Genomic DNA, 14,255 nt, shown 5'->3' with positions numbered 1-14,255 from the left:
CAAAAAGAACTGTTTTTGCTTTATTTAGCAGGAACAAGCACTAATGTGATATAGTTACGTCTTTGGGAGCTTAGAGTGCAACCTAAGTGTGGATACACATCTATCCAAAAGTAAGCTTTGTTGACTCAAGGGAACTTCCTGTGTATGTGTTAGATAGAGAGGTACGTATATGCAAAAATCCTTAGATGGCAGAAAGACAGGCAAGTATGCATGGGTAAAGAGCAGCTGTAAGGGAACCTGTGGCCTCCAGATATCATTGGGACTATAACTCTCATCATTCCTGGCCGTTTCCCATACTAGCTGATGGGAGCTGGAGTCCAACAACATCTGTAAGATTGCACTTCCACACCTGTGGTTTAGAATATGATGAAAAGTGGAACCCCTTAGTTTTTCTGCAACCTTGCCTTGAATAACATCACAAGCTGTGCGCTTCTGAAGGTTGCTTGAGTTTCAGAGACAGCTTGTCAGATGATGGAGGGAAATGCAGTCACAAAGGGGCTGGGTCTAGATACTTGACTGCAGGCACAAGTGCCCAGGGGCTTCCATGTGCACCCGCTATGCCACTGCTTTCTAAGGTTAACATGTGGCAAGGATCAGCTGCTACGCCTTGAAAACCAGCTTTCTGCTGACACCTCTAGCAGTCAGCTCCAGTAACACTAGATCCAACACTTAAGTTTGACAGATAGCAGTCAGCTTCATCCAGGTAGCAGCAAGGACAGATATACATATCGGGGTTCCTCAACCAGCTAAGTCTTTTCTCTCATGCGCCAAGAAAGTCAGGAATCCCTTTCTTACAGCTGCTGGTGATGCTCTGTATATCAGGGGTGGGAAACCTGTGGTCCTCCAGATGCAACTCCCATCAGCCTATAGCTGTCAATGTTTCCCCTTTTTAAAGGGAAATTCCCTTATTCCGAATAGGATTCATCACAAGAAAAGGGAAAAGTTGACAGCTATGCATCAGCCCCTGCCAGCATAGCCAATGCTCAGAGACCAGGGGAATCTGTGGTACAACGTTTGAAGGGCCAGATTTCCCACCCCTACTGTATATGGAATGCCAATAGCTGCATCTTTCCCCAAGCACCAAAATAGTCCCTTCATCCATAGCACATCAGAAAGAGCAATACCCCACTTCCTCTACTCACCAGTGCACCTTAAGAGACATTGCCTCATTGGCTTAAAACAATCAGTAGGAAACTTGGTGTGTTTATGGCCCAAGTTACAAGGGATTATGACAAGCCTAGCTTGTGGCAATAACAGGATAATCACTGAATCTTGCAAAGCAAAAAAAAACCAAAACAAAACACGAGACTTTTTCTGAAGAACATGAGCTCCTAGAAGCAGCTGAATATATTGACATTATATTGTTTGCCAAAGGAGTGTGCCAGACTTTGAGGCCACCACATTTTCCTTGTCCTGTGTTCTCAGTAGCACACCACCAAAATATCCTGCTATGCTAAAACATCTTTCCAACAGAAAGTAATTAGAAAGGGCTTCTGTGGCCTTGTAACAGTATGAAAGTTGCATTCAGCACCTTCTCTCCAACCACTGCCACCTGTTCTAATTCTAGGTGCCTGTGTTTTGCTGAATGCATCTATGCCTCAGTCGGTTGCTTTCTGGCCAAGCTGGTTTTGGTGGAGCATTTGCAGCCTACCTTGGTGTGTCTTGTAGGATGGGAAGAGATAATACAGTGGTACCTTGGGATGTGAATGGGATCCGTTCCGGAGCCCTGTTCGCATCCTGAATAGAACGTAAGACGCGATTGCGCGGGTCCGGTTTTGCCGCTTCCGTGCATGACGTCATTTTAACCGCCTGTGCATGCGCAAGCAGCGAAACCCGGAAGTAACGCGCTCCATTACTTCCAGGTCGTCGTGGAATGCAACCCAAAAATACTTATCCTGAAGCGTATTTATCCCAAAGTATGACTGTAATTCTCTCTCGTTCTCTTAGTTATGCAAATATATACACTAGCAGCACACAGCCCTGGCCCTTTGATTAGGCAGAGTTCATCATCCACCTGAGGAAGCAGAAGCTGTGGACGGGGTCAAAGTGTTGGGGAAGACAGAGCTGTGTACCACATGTCCCCAAACCAGCTTCTTGCCTTCTTATGTAGTGACGGATAGCCTCCCTGTCTAATTCAAGTGCCAGCCCAGTTGGCTTTTGTACATGGAATGGGGAAGTGACATCTTGTCCATTGCCTCAGGCAGCAAAATGCCTTGACCCAGCCCTGTTGACTAGTAAACACACAAGAGAAAGATCTTTCTTCTCCACAAAACGATTGCTAGTAGAACCTCACACAAAGGTTAGACTCAGCCTTAAAAATTATGCTTGTGACATACGGTACGACCCCACACCTCTTAAAAGCTGTTCTTAAGAGGATCATACAAACATTGTAGGGTTTTCTTTTAGAACTACTGACCCATCTTTTTCGTAATGGCTTTATTTTTCTTTGGAAATCGTCATTTAATATGTTGTAATCCGCCTGAGTGGTGTACTCGAACAGCGTGCTATAAATGTTCTAATAAATAATTAAAATGAATTTTTTTTTCTAGCGCTACACTGTGACTTTTAGATATGAGTGTCTAAAAATCACAGTACAAAAATACCCCAGCTTCTGCAAAGCAGACTTGCGGCTGAACACCAGATGTGTGTAGGAGGATGGAGGCCATTCTGAATAGGAGTACAGGGGGAAGCTGTTTGACAGAAATTATCTATCTTTTGCCCAATGCAGGGCTCGAACCCACAACCCTGAGATTAAGAATCTTGTGCTCTATCAACTGAACTCTTGCTAGCCACCCTTATACCACTGCCCAATGTTCTGTGGCTCCCACTTCATGAAAAAAGTATTGCATGAGATGATAAGACTCAACCATAAAATGCAATTTAAAAGATTCTAAACACAAGGAGAGTGTGTGTTTGTCTTGCAAATGTACATACACACTCCAATACACACCTTAGCACTCTTATAGAAACAGGATGCAGGGAAAGGCTGTGGCTCAGTGGCAGAGCATGTTTTGTGTGTAGGTTGTAGAAGACCCTGGGTTCAATCTCTGGCATCTCCAGGTAGGGTCAGAAAAGACCCTTCTTTGCCTAAAATCCTTGTCTGGCAAGTGCAGACAATTCAGAGCTACACAGAACAATGGTCATAAGAATAAAAACAATTCTCAATAAAAAAACATACATGTCACTTTCAGAGTCTTATTCTACCTTGAGAGAGAAGAGAAATGCCCCAGTATCACATCTAATTTGGCCCCCAAGCTTCACACACAGAAGTAGGAATTTGAACTTGGGTTTCCCCATGTCCAAGGCCAACACTTTAGCCATTGTGACTACATGACTAAATGAACTGCACAAAATGAAGGCGAGGTTCTCTCTCTCTCTCTCTTTCCCTATCTTCACCCCATAGCTAAGAGGCACATTTGTGTGCTTGGGGGGGGGGGGGGAGAAGTACATCTTCAGAAGTTGCACATTCTTCTCCCAGGACCCACACTAGATCACAAGGAGCAAGAAATTAAAAATACACAACTAATCACAAGCAGCAACATGATTTTTCAAAGCCTGAAGGAATTTCAGAATACTTTAAAAACTTGAACTAGAGAGAGATGATTAAGCCTATTCATCTTTTGTGAAGGGAGTGCCTGTGTACACTAACAATATAGCTTTAGAGACATGCCATCTTGTGAATTGACCTTGCAAACCACAGATTTTTACATGCAGAGCAGGATACTCTCTCTCTCTTTAAAAAAATCCATGAGGTTTCTGGCAGTTTCAAAAGGCCAGTGACATCGTACCTGCCCTACAGGGATATGAATAGGCTAAAAAAATAATCCAACAAACATCCTTGTCCTGCAAGCTTTTTTAAAGCACATGAGAATGTATGCATTTGTGAACACCGCCCCCCAGGCATGACTGATATTAACCAATATATTTCAGGAAGGCTTCTAATCACAATGCAAAGATCTCTTGAGAAACCCTTGACCACATTGTTCAAAGTTCCTCTTAAATACAAACCATGAAGTTGGAAGGGAGCCACCTGGACCTCTGGCTTAGTCCAGCCTTCTGGCACAAGTCAGGGCAATTAACATAACAACAATATACGCCTTACAGATCAACCCATGCAACTCGGCCCCAAGTTGTCCGGAACCACAAGTGGGAAGAGAAGTGTTGCACTTAAGTCAGCTTGGGACTTAAGCACCTGGTTGGTTGACCACAGCGAGAACAGAGCGCCTTGCTGGGCCTCTGGCCTGTTCCAGCAGGACTCTTATGTTCTTAAGTGTGTCACAATCTCCTAGCAGATGCTCTGGTGGGGAAAATCTGTTCTGGGAGGGAGTCATCTCCAGATGGCACAAGACAGCCAGCCAAGCCATGTGTTAAAAGAAAGGCAAAACTAGCCCAACATACAGATGAATGAGGGGTGAGAAACAGGGATCAGAAACAGGGATCGTGCCCAAAGCAGTAAATCAGCTTGGAAATTTACTTGGGTGGGGAAGGGGTCCAAGCTAGAAAGCAGATATATGAGTCTTGCCAGCTGAAAGGCAAAGAATTATTTCAGTCTTTTCTGTTATGAAGTACAGTGGTACCTCGGTTTACTAACTTAATCCATTCTGGAAGTCTGTTCTTAAACCAAACAGTTCTTAAACCAAGGCGCGCTTTCCCTAATGAGGCCTCCCGCTGCTGGTGCCCTTCCACCGTTCGGCTTCCGTTCTTAGACCAAGGTAAAGTTCGTAAACCGGGACACTACTTCCGGTTTTGCAGAGTTCTTAAACCGAATAGTTTGTAAACAGGGGTGTTCTTAAACCGAGGTACCACTATAGCTGCATGGGCAAGGGTAGTCTTCAATTTGGATTCATAATGCACTTTTGCTGAGCTGGATGAACTGCTTGCAGCTTCTCTTACAAACAATATTTTCTGTGTACACAGGCAATCCTACTTTGTCATCACTCAAATACATATTGACATTCCTGGATAGAAATGCAGACAATCACAGATGTAGCCAGCAGGAATTCCCACAATTACATCAATCCTCCAATCAGAAACTGCTGCCAATTGAACAAGTGTTACATTCACCCATGTGCAAATTCCAGGGATCCCCTGCCCTGATTTTGTGCCATTAGATAAATTACTGTATGAATATACAAGAACACAAAACCAATATGGTTACTGTACCTCAATAAGTTTTTCAATGGAATGCAAGATCTATGATCATAGAACCATTATACATCCTAGACACTGAGCTCAGAATTAAAAAGGAAGTATCATCCAGACAGACTTGTGGCAAAATGCTTGCAAATTGGCCACAAAGCATTGCACTCTAGGCACTGGTTGGCAGCCCCATTATCAGTTTTGGGATACCAGTCTGCACAGTAGATTGGGTCAACTGCAGCACCTGTGCAGAAAAATAATAAATGCACTGGTTCAGACTGGCCACAATTTATAAAATTTTGGATAAAACATCACAAGTTAGAATTCAGTGAAGTATTACTATACAAACTAGAATTCTAAATGCAATCCTATTATATCTGACCATATAATTCCACTTATATACAGTCAATTCATTTAAAGAGATACAGCATGCAATCTGTGCTATGTCTTTAAAAATCAAGTTTAAAGAGAGAACATGCCTGAAAGAAAAAGAAAATCAAGAAGAACCCTTCCCTGAGTGTCATTGTGTCTTCTAAATTTTCTTTAACAGCCAACTTCTCCAGGCCACTTAAATTAGGTGAAGCAGAGTAAATGCCAACAACCAAAATGTCTTTTTATCAGGCCAACTTATCACTATTCTCCTATTACTGTTATCCACAGGGAATAAAAATAAGTTGGATAAGGTAACATTTCACCTGTATAAGACAGACCTGTGATTTCAAATGCTACTTTTAGAGTTGCAGTGACACTTTTGAGCCAGTGCAAAAATGCTCACTCAGCAGCTGGGGGCAGTCGGCAGGCCTGTCATCCTCTTCCCCCCAAATCGCATTCCTCCTTCCCCCGCCCAGCACTTTTTGAAGGAACTTATTTTCATAAAAGGCGGGGGGGGGGAGTGGGAGGAAAGATGGGCGAGAGAAGCGAAAGGAGCTGCGCTCCTGTACCCCAGAGCAGGAAAGGAAAGGCCGGCTTGCGGCTGTGCCAAACCACGCTTGAACTCCAACCCTCAGCCAACGCAGGAATGGCATGGTACAAACTCCAAGAGCAACATCCACGCAGGAGGGAAACGGGGAGCCAGCCGAGCAAAGCTGAGTCAGGGGGCAGGTGGCACTTCGCAAGCAGACGAGGCGCTCGCTTAAAGGACACGGGATCCCCCGCCCCACAAAAAAAGCAGCAGCCCTGGCAGGGGCGAGGGCTCGCCTTTCCAGAGTTGGGCCCTCGAGCCCCCTCAAACTTGGCAAGGCACCACCAGCCCCCAGTCACGCCGGCCGACCCCCCCCCCCGCCCCACCTGAGCTCCCACAGGTTGCAAAGCCGGAGAGTAGCTACGCGCCCCGCGGAAAGAACCCGAAGGAAGAAGAGGCCATTACCCGCCCCAGAGCAGCCACATCCCACCTCCGCCCTCCGGGCCCGCCTGGAAGGAGTGCAGCCGCGAAAGCTGATGGAAAGAGAGGCGGCAGCGGCAGCCCCCACCGCTGCGGGCCCGCCACATGCCTCCGCAAAGCTCCGCCCCCGGCTCCCCCTCAGTCCCGCCCGCGGGCCGGACGGCCGCGCCTACGGGCCCTATCAGCAGTGGCGCCGTCCGGCGCTAAGGCCCGCCCACCTCCCGCGGCCCCGCCCCCTCGCGTCCTCCCCTCTCTGGCCCGTGCTTCTCGAGCGAGGACGTCATCAGGCAGAACCCGGAAGCCCCGGCTTCCACGGATGGACGTTCTGCTCCCGCCTCCCCCCTCCCTCCACTGCCAGCTCTTTCGCTGCCTCTCCATTCACCAGTCGCGTTCCCTGACGTAGAAGCGCCGCGTTTCGTAATGCAGGGGGTGTCGCTTTAGGAGTCGGTCCCTGTAGGCTCTGCCCTCGCCCGGCTGCTCAGTGTCAGCGGCCGCTTCTTCAGCTCACGGAAGGCGGGCGGCTGCTGCGCCTTTTGCCTGGCTTAATGTTGGGGATAAAGCGGCTTTTTGGTGTTGGGGAACGGAAAAGAGAGGAGCAGCATTTCCATGCCCAGCTCTGTTAGATGTTTATTTACGCAACGTTTTTTAATCCTAATCTTGAAGGATTGTGGCTTCTTTCCACGAGCACAGCGTTTAAAGTCCCATCATTCGAGCATTATCGAAAATGTACAGTATCTAAATCCACGTAAAATCAAATCCGCCTTAACGACTTTTAAATCCATGGCACTGGTTTGTTTATTTTCTGCTTCTCCTGCACGATTAGTGTAATTATATAACATATAAAGACTGGGATTTTGTTGTTCAGAATATAAAAGCAATGTGATTCTAAGGGCAGACCTGTGGTTCAACTAAAAGCGTGGGCCGAGAATCTCCTGTTCTCTATTTTGCAGAACAATCTCGCCTCCTTGAATACACAAAAGTATAGACTTGGTTCTGTCTAGCGGGGAGAAAGACAAATCCAGAAGTACTTACTGCTGTTAATTTAAGGAGGCCAGAATCCTGTTTGTAAATAGTTATAGTAAGGAAAAATTGAACCAAAAGGTTCTGTTCGTTATTTTCTTGAAGCAAGATTTAGCCTCTTCTATTTGTCCTCTTTCTTTACTTTAAAAAAAAAATGGTCATAAATTTTGTAGATGTGTTGGAGTTCTTGGGTGCATTTGTGCCAGGGCTGGAGTAACCATTAAGCAAAATAAGCACATGCTTAGGGCATCAAGAGACGGGGAGTACCACAGAAATTTTCCATTGTTGGATTTTTAACATTAATGGTCATAAATTGCTCAGCTGACCATTTTCTCAGTTGAAGTATATTAAAAATCTGAGCAGAACAGCAATGCAACAAGGCAGGCTGGATGCCTTATCTAACCTTATGTAACACATCTTCTTCTATACTTAGTAGAGATAGTTTTGAAGATCTGATCAAAGACTTTGCAATTGGAAAAAAGGAGAAAAAAATCCAAATATAAAGTGGAAGTATATTGTTTATATTTTGAATTAGATATAAATGTGGGGACACCAAAATCTTAATTGCTTAGGTCCTCTAAAGGTTTTAATCCGGCCCTGATTTGTGCCAAACCTTGGACTCCAACCTATGACACGCCTAGTTACTTGGGTCATGCTACATGTGTGTATAAGCTGGGGTTTGACTGAGACGAGCAAGCTACTTTGGTCTTGGGAGAGACAGATAAGATGGATACTAAAAAATATTTGCTTTTGGTGTTCCAAAAGCACTGAGAGCCAGTGTGGTGTGGTGATTAAGAGCAGTGGACTTGTAATCTGGTGAACTGGGTTTGATTCCCCGCTCCTCCACATGCAGCTGCTGGGTGACCTTGGGCTAGTCACACTTCTTTGAAGTCTCTCAGCCCCACTCACCTCACAGAGTGTTTGTTGTGGGGGAGGAAGGGAAAGGAGATTGTTAGCCGCTATGAGACTCCTTAAAGGGAGTGAAAGGCGGGATATCAAGTCCAAACTCCTCCTCTTCTTCTCTTCTCCTGTTAAGGTTAGAGGGAATGTAGGGGGTGTGGAAGCACAGCTGGAGTTGTAGAAGGAAGGGAGTAGAAAATTATTTACCCTCTTATGTTAAACTGTCATCTAATCTGATTGTTTTTTACTTTTTTGTTTGCTGCTCTTCTGACTGCTGGCAGCTGTTTTGTTGATTTTGTCTTTTTTTGTCTTACCGGAGTGACTTTTTGCCAACTGCATTTGGCTTTTTAAATAGAAGAGCAGCATATAAATAAATACAAATAAAGTTGATAGATTCCTTGAAAAATAGACAATTGTTCCATTCCTCAGTATATTATATGTCTTAGGTTGGGACAGGGTTGTAATGAGTTGCCTTTGTTTGCTTGACCTATGTAAGGCTTGCAGTGGCAAGAGTCATAAGACCTTTGCTTCCCCATATGCTTATTCTTTTCGAAAGGTTTGCCCATTAGTAATGAGGAAGGGGTAGCATTCTTTGTTTAGCTCTGTTTCTTGAAATTGTTTTGACTTGAAACTCTTTAAAATCATAATCTAGGTGAAGCTTTCTGCAAGGCATTTGACTGGCTATAATAACTTATTGTTTCCATAACCTGTATTCTGACCTCTTTGAATAACCTGCAACAGAGACTTTAGGTCTATATTAAGATCATGTGTGGGATGGACAAATTGTAAACAGGGCTGCAGAGTTCTTGTTGTGCTATTTCTTTATTTTTTATCTGCAGACATTTTTTTGGACAGGAAATGCATTGTCTGCCAACCTTCACTGTCCTCAGAAAGCCATCTAGTCAACCCGGAGCCCATTACTTATCCCCACAATTTAAGAACTACAGTAGAATAAGACTTTAGAATAAGAGGACTTTAGGCTGCACACCTATACTCTCTTACTTGGGAGAGATAGGGATATGATCGCCACATGCAAAGAAAAGGCTATTTCAATTTGTGGGAGCAACATGAGTACTATTTAAACCCCAATGAAGTATGTCACTCTAAAATGGGGGGGGGGACAGAACCAAAGGACGCTAAAGTCAATCATATCTAATGAAGAGGTCTGTACAATAAATAGCAGGATCTGGATTAATGTGGCACCCAACCACCTGTTTCTTTTAAAAAAGAAGCAGCAGCAGCCGAGCAGTTGAAGTTTTACATTTTGGATGGTGTAATGGGAATTGGGGTTGCTTGTGCGTAAATTCCAAACTGCTCCAAGCTGGTTGTATAGCTGGACCTTTCCCCGGTTTGACAGCCCTAACAGCACGACTGTCTCAGTCACTGGCAGAATCCGTCAGTGGGCGTTTCCTAAACTTCTTCCAACATAAGAATTCCTTAACAGACAACCTCCTCCTCGCTTCTCTGCGCGGAAGCCTTCTGTGCAGATTGGGCGTGCCAAGCGGTGGTCCTGCACTCTCCTCACTGACCTCACTGGAAGAGTCTCGGAGCCTCCCCTCCGAAGTACTCTCAGCCTCTCCTTTCTTCCTGGTGTCACCTTGGTTTCCTTCCCCAGCTGAAGCTCTCTCTCTCTCCTTGCTGGTTCCCTCTCCGGCATCATTAGGGAGCCTTACCTCTCCACTCAGCTCCGATGTCAGTTCCCTGACAGATGGATAGCATATTTTTTTCTGAAATAAAGCCACAGAGGTGAGAGGAAGCCAAGGTGGAACCTTTCAACAAACAACTGTGGTGGAGGATGCAGTGACTGTCTCAATGGGATTGTCTCTTGCAAGAAGCAGCAGCTCCAGGGAGCAACCAGAGCAGTAGCAGGGAACTTTTAAAAAAGCATGTCTCATTCTTATAAGGTTGCAAAGTACTTGGAGCAATGCCTGAGGATATATCTGAAAGTGAGGTGTGTGCATTTATGGGGGAAGAGACAGTCTTTCCATTGGTCAGGGCTGGGTAGCCCACATGGTGCCCTCTGGACAGTGTTGGACTACAGCTCCCATCATCCTTGATCACTAGTATCCTAGCTGGGCTGATGGGAGTTGTAGTCCAACAATGTCCGGAAGGCACCATGTTGGCTACCCCTCGGTTAGGGGCGGTGCTTCACTCCCCTGCCAACTTCTCTGTCCCATGACTTGAAGAGGTGGAATTAATTATGGAAAACAAACTAGGTTCGTGAAAGGAACCTCTGCTTCAAACCTCAGATACGTTTATGTAGCTCCAGTGTCTAGTTCCAGCTGGCCCAATAATAGTTCCTTTATATAAGTCGCAGTGGCTCTGATGATTTGTTGACAAAGGAAGCAGCTGGTGTGCATCCTGCCTGGTTCATCCATGGCTGGTTCATCCTATTCCCTTGGCTGCTGTGGCCAGCATGTTTCTAATTCTCCCTCCCAACATGTAGGGGAGAAGCTTGGGAAAGGGGACCCATGAAACAACAGGGTGGAAGGCACAGCAGTAGGACATTCTTTCAGTGTCTTGGACAGCTAAAAAAATACAATCCTTGCCGTTTCGGGACAGGCATTGTACCCAAGAGTGAAAATGGGTAATACATTTGGCAAGCTGAGTCAAGGCCTATTTAAAGCACCATGATCCAGGAAAAATCCCAGGGTCTATTTATCCCCATGGAAAAGTCCCTGTGCCAGAAGCAATAACTGGCATCAATTAGGTTCAGCATTCCCACCCATTGAGGTTTTTTGGTGTGGGTTTTATTATTATTTTTGCCATTTATGCAAAGTTACTGTACCACGTACAGCAAATAAGAAGCAGCCCAACTCCATTCCAGCAAAGAAGGCGGGGTGAAAAGGACAAAAGATGTACTGTTCTGAGAGTTAGAATGTCAGAAATAGAAATGACAGGGCGTTGCAAAGGAATGGAACCGCTCAGAAGTGTTGGGTGATGTTTCCCTGAGTTGCTGTTAACCTGTCAGATTCTTTGGGATAACTTGCAATTTATAGCACTGTATAAATGAAGCTTAAATTAGAGGAGCTGGGGATAGTGTTTTTTTTTCTGCTGAAAACTAGGGCACTTTGAATTGTTTAATGGCTTTGTTGTTTTAGTGCAGGCCTGTCCAACCAGTTGATCGTGATCTACTGGTCGATCGCGATCTACCGGTCGATCGCAAGCTGCCCCTGGCCCCCCCCCAAAAGCTCAATAACTCTGGTCAACCCAATGGATAGATCACTGCCAGTTTATTCATAGTAGGAGTAGATCGCAGTCTCTTGGAAGTTGGACACCCCTGCTAGTGTATTGGTAGCAGGGCTTTGCTTAAAGCTGAAAAGAGGTCTAGAAATGCATACGTCTTCTGCCATAGCAGTCCTTTGAGAAGATGCAATGGTATATATGGTAGGCTTGTGTTACCAGCATCCATAGTTCAGGCAAGGGAGGGGGCCTGTGGGGGACCTTGGAGCCATGAAGCATAGAACAGCCAAGACAATCAGAACATGTGAAATTGATTAGAATGACCCTGACTTTAAGGCCCATTAGCATCAGGACCATTAACAACAGGACCAACTAAATAGGAGTTTGCGTTGCTAAAGCCATGTTAATGAAAGTCAATCTTACTCAGCTATGAGTGATCGCCCAAGAAAAAGAATCATTTTGCTTTGTTTTTTTTGCTCACATGTACATTGAAATAAATGTGAGTGCAGTCATCATCACACATTTATTTTCCAGTGTCCTCTTCTCCAAAGATAACCTGTCCGTAGGGACACGAGAGTGGCTGAACAGCATACAACAGTTTTAAAACCAAACATGAGAAAACTGGGAAGGCTGTATAAATTTATAATGAATCTGATTCATGAAGAATGAATATGATTTAAGAACTCAAAGTTATTTGTAAAAATACAAATATTGCATATTGGTGTTTATTGAAATATCCTGTGGAATACCAACCAAAAACATGTGTGTGAAAATACCAACAACAACAACAACAATATCAGGAAGAATTTATTAGTACTAGATTATTTTTATTTATTTACTTTTTTAGTCATTTTTATTAAGTTTCCCATTTTAACAATCCAATCAAATCACAATGAATGTTCCAAATTATACAATATACATATCAAATAGTCCAAATATTCTGCCTGAATTATTATTTTTTTGTTGGGACTTCCCATGCTTCAAAAAGGCATTTCAAACACTTCAAAAGGAGCAATTTCTTAGCCCATTGCCCATTTCTTACTCAATGGCATTTAAGTCCAAGTACATTTAAATAGATTTGTTCCAGTTTATCCCTTATTAGTCTTGTCCCTCCTCTCCTTCTGTCCTCTTCCTTCCAAACTTTGACAGGAATCTGTATGGCATTTTTACTTACCCTGTAAAATAGGTGTGGTAAACCTTTATCTCTTCGGATGTTGAACTACAACCCCCATTAGCTCCAGAAAATATGGTTATTGGCCAAGAGGATGGGAGTTGTAATTCAGCAATATCTGGATGGCCAAATGGTCCCCACACCTGCTGTACAATACCAAGTGCACTGATGCCACTAAGAAAGATGTTGTTGTTGGTAGTGATGATGATAATGATGGAGGACCAGCCACGATTTGCTTAATTTCCAGAAATGTTATAATTTTAGAAGCCAATGTGAATGGCTATATGTACCCTTGCTATATGAACTAAGCATACAAACAGAATAATTGAGTGTATCATAGAATTGTATTTTTTTTTGTAAATTATTTTTTTATATATATAATATTTATTAAATTTTTGTTTGACAATAAAGATATATATAAAAAAACATACCAAATTCAGATATCCTCATTTCATAAACATCCTTGGACTTCCTCACGCCTCTTGTTCCTACTCTCTAAGCTCATAAGTTTTACCAGCAAATTATTAACTTAATTTAATTTGTCTATTAAAATTTCCCAATATTCAAATCTCAAATTTAATCTTTTAAGTTTCTCTTGTCAAAGGTTAATTACAGAGTACCATTTATCCACAATTTATCTTATTTTTCAATTACATTAAGTTTTACACATATAGATTATTAATTTGTTGGAGCCCTGATGTTGCAGATCATACATTTTTCTTAACATTCATACAGTTTACAATGCTTTTGTAGATAGTCTTTAAACTTCTTCCAGTTCTCCTCCTCCAATTCTTCTCCCTGGTTTCGGATTCTGCCGGTCATCTCGTCCAGTTCCATATAGTCCATCAGTTGCATCTGCCATTCTTCCAGTGTGGGCAAATCTTGAGTTTTCCAGCCCTTAGCAATGAGTATCCTTGCTGCTGTTGTGGCATACATAAAAAAAGTTTGATCCTTCTTTTGTACACTTTGGCCGACAATGCCCAGGAGGAAGGCCTCTGGTTTCTTAAGAAAGGTGTACTTAAATATTTATATTTAAGTATTTTTATTTATTTAAATAAGAAAACAAGGGAGAAACTACCACGAGAATGGAGCAAGTTTTCTATGGAAGCACTTGGGACAAAGGAATGAGCGGAGTCACACAATAGTACTTTGTGACCAGAACAAAGAGAAGCAGTACAGCATTCACAATAGCAAGTAGAATTATGACATAGTCTCAAAAATGTTACATTCATATTTTGGTACATGCAGACCCACAATGAGCTGCTGCTGCTGCTTAAAAATAAATAAATCACACATGCTTCTATCCCTCCTTTTCCAAAAAATTATGTCTGGAACTTGAATGAGCTGATTATCTTCTGAACTATCCTGGTATCTTAATATTGTTAGTTATCTGTACTGTTATATGTATTGATCAGCTTGGCAAAGGCATTTTCCCTGCAAGTAAATTACCGTTCTCAGACA

At 43.5% G+C, this 14,255-nt stretch overlaps 1 protein-coding gene across 2 annotated transcripts in view; it reads right to left on the bottom strand.

Moving 5' to 3' along the window:
• LOC310853013 (uncharacterized protein C11orf24 homolog) overlaps positions 1-6,660 on the bottom strand; it is a 28,018-nt gene extending 21,358 nt beyond the window's left edge. The window contains exon 1 of one of the 2 annotated variants that reach the window (XM_083757155.1): positions 6,506-6,660. The gene's annotated coding sequence lies outside the window, so the exon portion shown is untranslated. The remainder of the gene's footprint in view (positions 1-6,505) is intronic. The other variant, XM_083757156.1, reaches the window with a different exon arrangement.
• Between the last annotated feature and the right edge of the window lie 7,595 nt (positions 6,661-14,255).

This window comes from Podarcis gaigeae, assembly GCF_964106915.1.
Source record: "Podarcis gaigeae genome assembly, chromosome: 1".
Lineage (NCBI taxonomy): Eukaryota > Metazoa > Chordata > Lepidosauria > Squamata > Lacertidae > Podarcis > Podarcis gaigeae.
Note: the sequence above shows the minus strand (reverse complement) of the source record. Positions and strands in the feature narration are given on the sequence as shown.